We start from the raw sequence: 14,682 nt of genomic DNA on the forward strand, positions 1-14,682 counted from the left end.
TATCCATTTAAAAAGAACATAAATTCAGAACAAAGGCCGGTTTGGGCGGGGGTGGGGGTTATTTGTTTTATGTGAATGGTTTTTGAACTATGATAATTTAAAGAAACAAAAACTGCAAACCCCCCCTCCACCCAGTTCCACGGTGAAACTCCTTTTGAATCTTTAAGAGCTTTCAGTTGGTAATTCACTTCATGCTTTTAAGCGATATGGCTACTTTACTGGTTTGATTGCAGATAGATCTTTAAAGTGCACACGTTTGACTGATGAGAAGTTCACTACCTGCCTCATGTCCACAGGCCAGCATGTGGGGCCCTGGGATCAGATGATTCAAAGCCCCATCCACATTTCTGGCTGTCCCTGCCTCTGCCCACACTAGTCCCAGAGGGGAGCCCTGTGTGACACACCTGGTCACTCTGGCAAGGAGCTGTTCCTGAAAATGGCCTCTCCTGCATCCACCACCCACTCTCAGACACAGCTAGCCTTTCAGAATAGTTCTTTGATCCACATCAACCTGACAACTTGCCTGTCTTCTTCCAATTCATACACCTCAACCCTTCCTCTGTATTGAGCTATTGTAACTATCAAGCTCCCCTAAAGCCTCCAGTGGCTCCCAGCACTTATAAGATCTAAGGTTTGCAAGGCAAATGTGACCCTGATCTGCCTTGGCCATCCCTTCCAGCTGCTCCTCTCCCATCCCTGCTGAGTACTTGTATTCTGGCTGGAAACAGTCCTCCTGACACTGTTTCTTACCCTGTACCTTTGCTCCAGCTTATCCCTCTGCGGAGGATGTCCTAGCCCTTCATCTTGGTCTTGTTTCCTCATCCCTGAAGCTTCAGTTCAGGGACTGCCTCCTTCAGAAAGGCCTCCCTTCTCCAACCTTCCCTAGTCTTCTGTCCTCATCTCACCCATTCTGAGTGGGGCCTCTTCCTGCTTCTCCTGGGCATCTCTACATCAGGGGCTTTCCCCACTGTCGTATTTATCTCATCTGTGTCTGTTCCCATGCATTAGACTAAGAACTTAAGGGTCAAGGTTGTGATTGAACTGCCTTTTTACGTTCACTATCCAGCACAGTTTCTAGCACATAATAGCTGTTCAACAAACATTTACTGAAAGTGCAAATGAGAGGTCATGTGATACTTAGCTCACATTTTGCCTGTATTGATATCATAGTTATTTGTATATGTGATTACCTCTGTATATGGTACAGATCTTTGAGGTCAAAGACCATTTCTCACTTATCTGAACCCTCCCAACAGCACCCAGTACTCACAGTAAGTGCTCAGTGGCTATGTTCATGCTGAATGAGTGAAACAACAGGTGGGCCAGAGCCCTGGCCTAATCCCCAGAGTTGGCAGAGACAGCAGAGCCAGCCGGCCTCGCCTGGCCCTGCTTCCCCCAGGCCTTCCCACTCTGGAGTAGCAGGGCCCAGCTGCAGAGGGAAGGCCCTCACCTCCCATAGTCCTCTGACCCCCTCAGAAACAGAAACGAACTGTGATGAGGGACCCCGGCTCCATCTCTGCCAGCTGAAGACAAGCGTAGAGATTGGATATGAAAAGAGGGCAGAGTCAGGGCACACGCCATCCTTTTTTTTTTTTTCTTAAATAAAACATATAGTATTGAATATATACAGAAGAGTATATAACATGTATGTATGCAGTGTGAAAAACAACAATAAACTCCTTTGTACCCAGCACCCAGGCCAATGAAGAGAACATTCTGAGTATTTTAGGAGCCTGTGTGCCTCATGATCCTGAATTTAGTGACAGTCCTCTCCTCACTTTTATGATTTCCTCCCTCTGTTTGTCTCCCTTAACAGTATTATTTTGATCATCTGTTAAAGCTTTGTGCAATGGGACTCATATTAAATATATTCTTCTGTCTTGCTTCTCTGGCTCATCATTGTGTAGTTTTTAAAGATTCATTCCCGTTAATGAGTGGAGCTTTAATTTGGTCACTTTTGCCCTGTATCATATGTTTCATTGTGTGAAACTACAATTTAATTATCCATTCTTGTGTTGATGGACACTTGGGTGGGTTCCAGTTTGGGGCTATTCTAAAATATTCTGTATGTGTCTCCTGGTTTATGTGTACAAGTCTCCAGGTACATTCCCAGGAATGGGATTTCTATGTTGTAGGTATACGTGATCACCTTTATTAGGTAATTCCAAATTGTTTTCCAAAGCTGTTGTATGCCTATATTTTTTACAGTGATGCCACCAGAAGTGGCCCAAGGTACAGGTGGCACACCAGCCCCGTGGCCAATACCATGAGCTTCTTTTCAGCAAAAGGAATAGTCAGATAACAAAAGACTGTGCATCACTGCTTTCCTGCCCAGGCCTATAAGCCATAGTCAACAAACCTTTATGGACAAGCTGAGAATCATGCCCTGGACCAGCACTGAATTAGCACAGACCAGCCTCAGAGAGGGACAGTTTTAGTTTCACTTACTCTGCCAGGCAGCCTGATGTAGCTTTACCCTGGAAGACATGGAAGAGTACAGGCTAAACAGGTAAGTGGGAGTTGTCTTGGAGAGAGGAACGATATTCCAGGCCCAGGGATATCTCAGCACAGGCAATATCTTCCCTCTGCAGAGGACAGGGGCTCAATGGAGGAAGTACAGAGGGCTTCCCTCACCAGCAATAGACCGAGGGACAAGAAGAGAGAAAAGCAGGGCCATGCAGGGAGCCCCAGAGATAGGCCCATCTCCATCCAAACACACCCGTGCCCTGTGCCCACTGGGCAAACATGCATGCATACATACAGACGCTCACATGGCTGCACTCACCAGCAGACAGGCTGTTAGATGTGCCACAGGAATGGAGGCAAGGAGCGTGAGCTGGCAGCTGCCCGAGGGAGATAAGCCCTGCAATGGGGGCCACTTGCCTGGCCTGCCTTGAGAGTCCCTGGGGTGCATCTGCCTGGGTTTCAGGAGGCAGCCTCTGCAAAGTTGAGTATTTTCAGGGCAACCAGGACCCACCCCAAATGCTGGTTCTATTTATGGGAACAGAGTAGCAAAGTTTCTGTCCATACCTGTGTACCTTGCCTGATACTGCCAGGTTGGGCAAGGTTGGGTATACGTTAAGTCTTTTTACTTGCTAAAATAAAATGATTTACTTAAATGTATTGTAAGATGAATTAAGATCTAAATTCTAAGATCTAAATCAGGGGAGGAGGAATCAGAAATGAGAAGAGGCTAGGGATGTGAGACCTTACATCCTTCCTAACTGGCCTGCAGCCTACCCAGCCCTTTCTTTCTTTCCAGAATCCTGCTGTTGGCCCAGAGTGGAAGGGTGGGGTTGGGGCCATTGCAAGGTTGTTCATGAAGACTGCAGGGATGTGAATTTTGTATGACCACACTGGCTGGGGAGAGCAGGGATCTGCTCTCCAATACTGAGACTATTTCCAAGGTCCAGAGCTAGCAGTTAACAGTTTCAGTTAAAGAATCATCACCTAGATGTGTAGATCCAGCAAGAGCTGGCCCCTCTCACTACCTCTTTCTGCCCCCACCTCCTGGGTGCCTCTGGGCACAGTACACCTTGTGGTAGGTCCTGCAAGGCTGAGAAGAGGGTCGTTGGGATCTCCACCTGCCTGCACACCCTCCTTTCCTGGGAGACTGCCTGGCTCCAGAGAGAAGGAAGATGAAATCCTAACTGGAAAGCAACTGGGACCTCTCTTGTCTTCTCCTATGCAGGATGCCCTGGTGCTTGAAACCCTGCCACACATACTCCTAAACCCCATTCACTGATTCCTAGGGTTCTTTCAGAGTTTCATGCTGCAATTTTTTGGCCCTCCCCGCCTGATTATCCAAACTTCCAAGCGGACTAGAGACTCATATCCTGGACTCCTGAGCCCTGAAGATGCCCTGGAGATGCCTCAGAGTATCCCATATTTGGGACTTCCCTGCTAGTTCAGTGGCTAAGATTCTGCTTGCAAGGCAGAGGGCCTGAGTTCAATCCCTGGTCAGGGAACTAGATCCCACATCCCACAACCAAGAGTTTGCACTCTACAACTCTAAAGATCCCACGTCCTGGAACTATGACTAGGCACAGACAGGGAGGCCTGGTGTGCTGCAATTCATGGGGTCGCAAAGAGTCGGACACGACTGAGCGACTGAACTGAACTGAACTGAAAAAAAGAAAAAGTATCCCATATTCTGCATTCCTTAAACTTCCATGTTCCCCTCTGCTCTGAGGATGGGAGCCCCAAGTGGCTCAGCCATTTTTCTTCTCCAATAGATTCTCTGATCTGCCCCTTCCCACCACTCCTTGCCACCCCAGCCTGCCCCAGTCACCAGGAAAAGCCAGTCAACTCATTTCCCTGCAGCCTCATGGAAACTCCATCACTCTGCACCTCAGAGTCTTGCAAGGGTTTCCTGGGGTCCACCACCCAGTCCCAGCATCTGTTGGTGGATGGACCAGCTTATCCAGTCTCGTCCTGCCCCTCAGCCTGGCACCCTAGGCTCAGAACACTTGAGTGACCCACCTCTCCATCCCCCCAATCTCCAGGTCAATGAAGAACAACCTTCATTTAGGGGTGCCAGGATTCAAAGGCAAGGAACAGTTATGGGGCCAAAGGAGTTTGCAGTCTACTTGGGGAGATAGATGTGAAAACACTGATAAGCACTTAATCACCCCAATTAGTTCTTTTTCAAAGTATATTTTATTTTATTTTTTATCATTATTATTTTTGGCAGCACTCTTCGTTGCTGCTTGCGGGCTTTCTCCAGTTGCGGAGAGCAGGTGCTATTCCCTAGCTGCACTGCTCAGGTTTCTCATTTCAGTGGCATCTCTTGTTGCAAAGCACAGGCTCTAGGTACGTTGGCTTCAGTAGTTACAGCACACTGGTTTAGTTGCTTCACAGCACGTGGCGTAGTCCCAGTCCAGGGATCAAACCTGTGTCCCCCAGACTGGCAGGCAGACTCTTAACCACTGGACCACCAGGGAAGTCCCCGCAGTGTGTTCTACTGTTATCCATTCCTTAAGACCCAGCATGAGCACTACTCATCCAAATATTACGTATCTGGCTTGCTGCTGAATCCCCAGCATTGAGCCTAGCTTAACAGAGGTACCCACCATTAAATACTTGCATAATGAATGCCTTCCTTGGGGGGCTGCAGGAGGGGACCACCTCTCTTCCTGTCAACCTCCACCAAGCTCATTTAAATGAAGTCACATTTAACTAAAATATCCAGAGTGGACTTGCAGGGGGAGGGGCAGAAGACGGCAGGGGAATCCCAAGGCTTTGCCTTGAACTGAGTTCTCCAATCTTTTCAGTAGCAGCTAAAAGAACAGGATTCTGGGGCCACAGATTCTAACTTCTCTGCGAAGCCATCTGGACTGCCAAAGTCAGCACCGTAATGTTTTTGTCTCCAGATTTCAAAGAGTCTTCCCTGTGGAACCCACAGGTATTGTAATCCAAGCGCTGAATTAATCATCAGAAAATTTTATAGGAAGAATATACACAAATCATAAAACCCACATACGTTGGAAACTTAGAGGCCAAGGTAACATCACAATTACTCCCGCATACAGGAAACCGGGCTGGGAGGAGAGAGTGTAAGGCCAGCAGCAGGGCCTGGCACACAGTGTGGCTACAGGACAGAGTTTTCTAAGCTGATATGAAAGTCCAGCACTGTGACCCCTGTCAAAGCAGGCAGACCACAGAGCTGCTGCTGCAGTCTTTTTCTGCCAGTCATTCATTTATTCATTCAAACTGCTACTGAGAACTCGTGTGTGCAGGTACCCTGCCAAGCTGTGGGGAAACAGTAAGACCCAGTGCAGGCATGGTCTTCACCCCAGGCCTTACCCTCAGTGGCCCAGCAAGGCTTGGTGGTGGGGGAGCACTGCCGGCTCAGGGGTGCAGCTGGAAGAGGTACGGGGGTAGGGATCAGAGAGCTTCCCAGCTGGAGCAGCCTCACTTTTCTGTCCCAGATTCGGATTTTATCCTGACAAGCTAGCAGGAACCACAGAAGAGTTTAAGCAGGAGAAGGAGGCGATGTGATCCGTTTGGAAAGATCCCTCCAGCTGCTGCGTGGAGAACAGGCTGCGGGATTGGGTGGGGGGATGGGGTTGGTCTGAGCAGATGCCATGGCTGCTGTCGCTGGGGTGGGGAGGCGGTGCAAGGAGTAGAGGTAAATGACAATCAGGTTGCGGTGATGGATTAGACATGGATGGTGGCTGAGAAGGGAGAGGGAGGTTCCAAGGATGACTCGCAGGTTCCTGAAACCCTGAGAGAGTGCTGGCTGGGTTTGCCTGTAGTTGAAGCTGGTTAAGGTGTATCTGATGTCCTTGAAAGACTACATTATTTCAATGTCAAAATGAGTGCAGAGGGCAAGGAAAGGGTATTTTTGATAAGGCTTTGCAAAAGGAATATTCTTGTTATAAAGAAATATGATAATACACTCACAACATTTTGCCTTCCAGTCTAATAGTGAGATGAATGTTGCTCACAGCAGCTTCATGTGTAAAATTCAAACTAGTTGCTAACAGACATTTGGAAAACACAAGAATAGGGAATTGTTGGGAAAAGCTCTTTTAGGAACAAGAGATGAAGGAACAATTAAAAGTGGCAAGGCTGGAATTTGACTCCTGACTCTGCTACTTATTAACTGTGTGACTCTGGGCAAGCTATCAAACCTCTCTGCCTCAGTTTCTTCATCAGTGAAATGGGAATAATATCTTCCTGTTTCATAAGACTGGCTGAAGATTGCAAGAGAGTATATAAAGAACTTAGCTCATGGAATCTCTCTGAAAATGTTATCTTTCACTACAGAACACCCTCCAACAGAGAGAAACAAATGAAAATGGAAGTTACTGACTTCCCCATATGCATTTCAGTAAAGAAGAGTTGCCCATATAACCAATCATGATTTTTGCAAATCTCCTCATAAGATGTTTAAAAATTAGGATAGTATTCCCAAATCAGGGGAAGTGCTTGTCAGACCTCATGCCTGAGTCTGTCACCTGCCCCGCTACTTACTCGCTGGCTCAGTCTCGCTTGGGTCATGTGCTCAGCTGGATTCTTCAGTTTCAGAGGGACTCTTCTTTGCTGCGTCGAGGGGAGGCTGTCCAAGTCAGACGTGATATAATTGCCATCACGTTCCAGGTCCACTGGTGCCAAGTATCAGTGGTGCTGTGGTTGGTCAGCACTGCCCTTATGGCCCAGACTTTAGTTTGGGGACTTCTCCAGGAGCTGTCTCTGCTGGGAGGAGCTGATTCTGGGCTCCCGTGCGTTCACTGAGGTTAAAGGAAGATGGCAATTAGCCACCAGTGATTCTGCCTCTGCTCTAGGTTTCAGAAGATTGGCGGGGAGGGATCCGTGGCTATGGCTAAGAGCCTATAGGAGAAGGAGGCTTGGGGGATGTGATCAGCAATGCCATGGAAAATCTTTCCAAATGCAGAAGAAGATGGCTGTAATCATGGAGACTGCTCTGGTGTTGCGAGGGTAAAGTGGGAAAGCCACGGGGAAAGCAGCTGGCTCCTCCCCCAGATGCAGCAGAGAGGCACCCAGCCACCTGAGACCAGAGTGGGACATGCTGCAGTAGGGCAGACAGAATACAGCCATGGGTACCATGTAGTAGGGGCTCCCCACGTGGGACCGGTGAGGGGGCGAGGCTGGGGGTGGGAGGGGGCAAACAGAGGTTGCAGGACTGCATTCCAGTACCAATACAGAAACAGGGCAGATGGCAGGATGGGGGAATGATAAAGTCGATTCATAACTGCTAGTGCTTTGAGGGGATTCACTGAGGGTCAGGCACTGTTCTAAGTACTTCTCATGTTTTAAAAAGCTGTAGAGCCAGGACTCCAACTCAAGGAATCTGGGGCTAAAAAAAGTCTGTATACTTTAATCGCTACACTAAGTGAAATGTGGAAAGAGCAAAGGTTTTAGACCCACAAAGGGTGAGACCTCTCTCTGTTAACCCTTTATGCTAAGTGCTATACTTAAAAAAGCAAAGGTTTGGAACCACTCCAAGCCTGTGTGCTCCTGAGCTGTTACTTAAGACTCTACAGGTCTCAGTGTCCTTATTCATTTGTAAACTTGAGAATAATATTAACCAAAAAGGTTAAAGAAAGAAATGTATGCTGAGTGTCTACCTACACCTTCAGTAAGTTTCCTGGCTTTGGAGGACATGGTCCATTCCAGATCTGTGTTTTCTCATGGTCCCTGCAGGTGATTCAAGGAATCACAGTGGGTACACCCTTGCATTTCCAGTTCACAGTCTTCTGGTTCCTCATAAATGGGGTCCCCTTAACATACTCCCATTTGACATCTGAGTGGATGAGGGTCCTGTTCTGATAGCAGTGACCCTGAGGAAGCTGAGGTCCCAAGTGACCCAGATTGTCACAGACATTTCAGGTTTCTTGGAATCATTCCATTAATTTATTCAGTTGCCATTTACTATCTAACTCATCAAACATTATTAGGCACCTACTATTTGCCAAGCATTACACCATGTTCTTCAAAGTAGTCACCAGAGGAGTCCACACACTCTGGACCACACTGAAATTATCTTTTCATCTGCAGCCTGGGTCCATGGGTCTTAGAGTGTGCTCAGTAAACAACAATAAAGGTATTATGAGAAACAGGCTGTCTGGATGTAATGAGGCTCTCCCAGCAGGGCCCAGAGAGGCAGACACTCCAAAGGCCTAGACCATGACACCCACCTCTGTCTCTGTAGTCACAATGCAAGGATCACAACCTGAAGATTTTCAAGGATCAGCCACACAGAAATGCTGGAAGAGAGCAAGGTGGAATCATGGCACACTGGAGCACACCTGCCCTGTAAAGATGGCATTTGCTACTTGGCACTAGCCTATTGTTGCAAGTGGAAATAGGGGCCAAAGATAGCCAGATCTTCTGACTTTCCAAGTGAGTGAGTAAGTGAAGTCGCTCAGTCATGTCCGACTCTTTGCGACCCCATGGACTGTAGCCTATCAGGCTCCTCCGTCCATGAGATTTTCCAGGCAAGAGTGCTGGAGTGGATTGCCATTTCCTTCTCCAGGAGATCTTTCCGACCCAGGAATAGAACCCGGGTCTCCCGCATTGCAGGTAGACGCTTTACAGAGGAACTGTAAATCTGGATTTTTATTTGAAATCTCCAAACATTTCAGCATTGATTCCTAATTTTAATCTTTTTTAAAAGGCTTGTGAGAAAGAAAAAGCTTGTCAAAAGGAACTTTCCTGCCTGCTAAAATCTGCTCAAAGGTTGCCAAATTGGGGCCCCTGAGTGGATCCGTTCAAGGGGAAAGGTCAAGGGCTGTACTGGAGCTAGGTTCTGAGGGACCTAGAATGCCATTCTTCTTTGAAACCAAAGGTGTGCAAGACACACAGGATACCATAAAGAGGAAGTCAAAGCCACAGTGCTGCCTTCCAGGGGCTTACAGTCTCAACACTGAGACCCAGGCAAAGAGGCAGACGGTCAGGAAGGCATAGCAGGAGGCAATGTGGGGCCCCTGGGAGTCCAGGACATTATGGAGCAAGGCATTCCTAAGCTTTGGGAGAACTTCACCTGAGCTTCAGAAGATACTTCCAGGAAGTCAGGCTTGAGACTCTGAGGATAAGGATTCCAGAGGCAGAGAGCCCGGGGAGATCTAGGAACAAACTTTTCTGGAGACGCTAAAGAAAAGCCCTGTAAAGTTTGATTCCAGATATCATGGGGAAAGGCTGGCTAGAAAGTGCAGGGCTATAGTATGAAGCTTCACTGATACCTCCCACCCTGTCCTACTCTATCTGGCAATACCAGCAATGGTCTTGGTCCAGAGGGGCACACAGCCCACATGGCTGTCCAGACTCATAGAAAGCAGTGCTGTGGGCTGCTTCCAGGGGACCCAACCCTGACCTGAAAGTCGGGCAAACTGGGGTATAAGTCTCACCTGTGCCACTTGAGACAGGCATTAACTGCTTTAAGCCTCAGTTTTCTAATCTGTGAAATGGTGCCAGTGATCATGCCTGTCTCCTGGGATTGGGATGAGGATGCAACCAGCTCAATAGGGTTTTTATCATCAATGTCCACTGCCTGAGAGTTCCAGTCCCTAGTGGCAAGCAGGAGGGTAAAGGCGGTCTCCCTGCCTGCCGACATCTCTCCTGCCGCTGCTCCAGGAAATGGCAGGACTGCTTTGAATGGGTGAGGGAGGAGATGGAGGCATTGGACACTCCCCATCCCTTTCGGGTAGAACCCGTGCTGGGCGGTGGGAGCCGCGTTGAGAGAGGACTCTTCCCCAAGGACAGACCAACCCGTGCTGGACGGTGAGAGCCGCGTTGAGAGAGGGCTCTTCCCCAAGGGCAGACCTTTTCCTCCCAGTGCTTCTGGAAGGGAGCCGGGAGATCCGAGGTAAAACATCCCTCTGAGAAGCCAGCGCTGGGGGGAAACAGAGGGACAATATCACACCACTCCAACCCCCAACCTGCTCTGCTACTCCAGGTCTCTGGCATACCCAGAACTGACCAGGACCTTCCTTCCCTTTAAAAGCCTCCGGTGCGCGATGCTTTGGGAGGAAGCCCACTGGCAGGGCTTACAAACCCGCGTGGCTCTTGCCGCTTCTCTGACCTCAACTTCCGACTCACCCCCTACTTCACAGCTCTGAGCCTTTGCTCAAGCCAGAACCCCTGCCCGGGGCGTCCTTAACTTTGCCCCTACAGAAGGCAGGTCTGCGTGGAGAATGCCTGCTCCTTCATAAAGACGTTGCTCACGGCTTAGCCCCTTCTCGAACGTTCTCGCACCTCACCCCAGCGCCACACCAGGGGAGACCTTGGCACCTCTCCTTTGGCTTCCTCAGCAGCCACTGCGAGTTCCAGTCAACAAATTGTTTGTCAAGCTGTTTTCTGCCTACTTGTCCTTCTACCCCGAACACATCTCAGCTCCCGACTGAAAGCTTCTCGAGAGCAGAAAAATTAAAAAAAAAAAAAAAATCGGTCTAGTTACTCGTGGTAACCCAAGGGCTAGCCCTTTGGGTAGGGGCATTCTGGTCCCTCAAGAATCCCTCAAGGGGTGGACGGCTGGGCAGAGGCGAGGGCGAGTGGGTGGCTAGATGGAAGAACTAGAACGACGGATGGGGCCGCTTTTGCAGAACCGGCGGGGTGGGGGTGGATGAGGTGAGTCCTTGACCCTCTGCAGTCTGCGCCCGCAGAACCCAGCCCACCCAGCCCCGCTCCCTCTCTCGCTCCCGGGGCCGGTGCCCACTGGGCCAGGTGATCTCGAACCTTCTCCCTCTCACACCCCAACAACAAACAACCCTCGCGCTCTCCCTCCGGAGAAAGGAGGTGGAGCCTGACCTCAGCCGGAGGCTGCAGCAGCTGCGGGAGGTGCGGGGTGGGGGGCGGAGGGCTCGCAGCTCCGGTCCTTGGGGGAGCCTCTCCTCCAGGGAGTGGCACGGGTGGGGGCCTAGGCGGGTCCTAGGAGCCCGGGAAGCCCTCAGGCGGCAGCCTCGACCCTCCGCGGGCGAAGGGAGGAGGGGCATAGGGGTGGCTTCATTGGGAGCCTGCTTCCGACTCTCCCTCTCGGTCTGGAGTACCCTCGGAACCCCCTCCCCCCGTCATATCCACCCTTCTCGAACCCCAAGGGCCCGGTGGGACTAGGTGCCGAGTAAGCGGGGTGGGGAGAGGATGCCGCTCGGCTGGGCTCCGAAGAGCCGAGATCTGCCCATCCCCCACCCCCTTGGCTGGAAGTGGGGTTGGAGGGCGCACAGGGGTGACACGAACCCCCGGGACTCGGCGACAAGAACAGGAAAGAACCTGAAATGGGGTTTGATCTGCAATTGTTGGGGCTTTGGTGGAGGCAATTAGGATAAGGGGCAGAAAGGGCACCCCAAGGGGAAGGCCTGGGGCCCTAAAGAGGGTGGGAGTCGGGAGTTGTGAGAAGGAAGGAGAATGAAGAAACAGCTTTTTCGGGGGCGGGAGGGCAGCCTGCAAAGACTTCCCCTGGCCAGCAATCTGGAGACTAGCACTGGACAGATGGGGGTTTTGGACACCGCGCCATGGACGTGTTCCCCAAGGTCTGGTGCAGGAAGCCCTCCCCCCGCCCCCGGCCCCCCTTGTTCCTTGTGCAGACACTGGGCCCACACGGGCCGCTGCCTCACCTTGACCTTCCCCTCATCCTGTGGCAGTGGGTGCCATTAGAGGAAACAGAGGTCCTCTTCCTAGCTAGGCACTCAACACCTGGCTCTTTGGCAGCGCGGGGGAGGCTTTGCCCCTCCAGCTCAGAGTCACAGGGAGAGCACTACGGTCTCCCCTATCCCTAGGGGAAGGGGCCCCACCAGGTAAAGACCAAACAGACGGCAGCACGTGGATTTGCCTGGGGGCAAATAATTTCTGGAGATCCCTTTAAGGAGGGGGTTTCGATCCCTTTAAGAGGGAGTGGGTCAGATAAAAAGGACTATAAAAGTCCAGCTTCCTTTATTTCCCAACACCCACCCCCCATGATGGGGGAGGGGGGCAAGTGCTGCGGCCGCTTTTAAATGGTGTGCTGGTATCCCTGCCCCAAGGCACCTTGACCTCCAGTTTGTCCAGTGGGGCTGAGGGACTAGGTAGCTCAGTTAGTGATCCTGACTCCTAGAGTTCAGGCATTCTTGGGCGGGGGGAGGGAGGTGAAGGGGGAATGCAAGGGAGCTGCTGCCCCACTCTCAGGAAAGATGGGACCAGGGCGTGGAATGGAGGGGAAAGTGGTTACCGCCACCACTGCAATGACTGCGCTGCCCCGGTGGGGTGCCTTGCCCGGTGCCAGGTGGTTGGAACTGAGGGCAGGCGGTCTGCAGGGACTGCGGCGGGCAGTGGGGGAGGTGCCTGGCGGCTGGACTGGAGATGACGGAGCAGCCAGTCTGTCCCGGCTGTCAGTCTGGTCGTACGTGGTGGGGGAGGGGTGTGCAGCGTGTTTTCTCTCAGCCCTGGATGTTTTCCCTCTCGCATCTCCCTCACTGCTCTCCCGTTCTGAGGCAGTTAACCCTTCGTGATGGGTCTGAAGGGGCAGGGAGAGTCCCTGCCTCCAGGCTCCAGGCTCTGGAGACCTGATGAATCCAGTCCTCTCTCCAGATGAAGCAACAAATCCTTTTCAGTGGGGGACCTGTTGGGCTGCTGGGTGTGCCAGGGTGAGGAAAGGTGAGGGTTCCCCCTGGCTTTGGCACAGCCTTGGTGGAATGGGGTGGGGGCAGCATTCATTCAGGAAAGGTTTAGAGGAAGAGGTGGAGCCCTTCTACACCTGGGACTGGAAAGGAAGGAAGCCCAGGTGAAGAGGTCCCTGGAAGTGGGGTGAAGGAGAAGGAAGACCAAAAGGTCCCTTGGGGAACAGGCATGGTGTGCAGCCCCTGGCTTCTTGGCTGGCTTGTTGACCAGCACTGACAAAGGGGATGCGGAACAGAGGTAGATTGGGGGCTGACATAGGAGGAACATGAAGTGCCTTTCACCAGCCTGTCTCCAAACCATAGCTCACTCGGAGCCTCCTGGGGCAAAGGAGACAGCCACCCACATGGGGGAGGCTCTGAGAGTAGAATTCCTCCAGCTGCTGGGCAGGCTGGGCAGGCTAGGTAGGCTGGAATGGGCTCTCATGACCACTCTGCCTCCTCTCCAATCATTGGTCCCTTTTATTCCTTCCACCAGGGCCCCAGATAAAGACAACTCTTTCCCCACTATCCCAGCCCAGGGCCATTAGATCTTCACTCCTAGATGTTGGGGAAAAGTCCAGTCCTCCATCTTCACCCTGCAACTACTTCTTAGGCCGAGCTCGGGCTTCCTGCCACTTGGGTCTCCTTCCCTTTGACTAGGTACATTTTTCTGAACCTCTTGGCCTCGATCTCTGCCCATTAGTGGGCATGAAGCCAAGGTCACCATAGGCTGAGCTGCTGACAGGGGTCCCTTCCCCTGTTCCGCCTTGGTTCTAGGCTGCCAGAATGGTGTGGCTTAGCTCCACGGTCACCTCTGCTGTTACCCTCTACCACTGGGCTCTTATGAGGGGTGGGGGGTGTCATCCTAAAGGACAGACTGTGACAGGGGGATGGGGTATTTTGTGATGTGAGGGTAGGGCTGGCCTGATGGTAATGGGGAGACCACTAGGAATCTTTGTCCTGGGAGGCTCAGAGAGGGGGAAAATCCCTTAGTGTTGTTCTACTTTTATAGGTTTAGAGACATTGCTTTCCATAAGGGTGTGAAGTAGGAGAAGTAGGGGACAGTTGTCTGAGAAGGACCTGGCCCTTTGAGAAGAGGTTGTGCCACTGTCTTAGCTTTCAGCTTCCATTCACACCCTGCTCAGTGGCCTCCTTCTTTAAACATGTCCCCCAACACAGCAAAGACAGTCTGGGCCCCATCGATAGCTCTACAGGCAAACAACTATTTCCCAGCCACAGGGGCTGGCCGCCCTGATCTTCAATAGAGAGCTGAGTCTCAAGGTCTAGGAAAAGCAAGGCACAATGTGTGGTGCAGGAGAAACATGCCAAGGCTGGGTTTCTCCTCTTGCCTAGGAGCCCCAGCACTGGGGTCCTTCTCTCTGTCAGAGGTGTTCCTCCACCCAGTCTCTCCCTGGGCTACTCCCAGGCTCTAGTGACTCGATACTACCCTTTTTGCTGCGCCTCCTTTTACCTCCTAAAGCTCCCCTCCCCCGCCTGAATTGGGAATGAGGCTTTGTTCTAGGGTGGACTCAGCATTACTCAAGAACCTACTATGTGCGCATCCAGGGCTTGCTGAAGTGAAGCCCTTTGC

This window comes from Ovis canadensis, chromosome 7 (genome assembly GCF_042477335.2).
Source record: "Ovis canadensis isolate MfBH-ARS-UI-01 breed Bighorn chromosome 7, ARS-UI_OviCan_v2, whole genome shotgun sequence".
Lineage (NCBI taxonomy): Eukaryota > Metazoa > Chordata > Mammalia > Artiodactyla > Bovidae > Ovis > Ovis canadensis.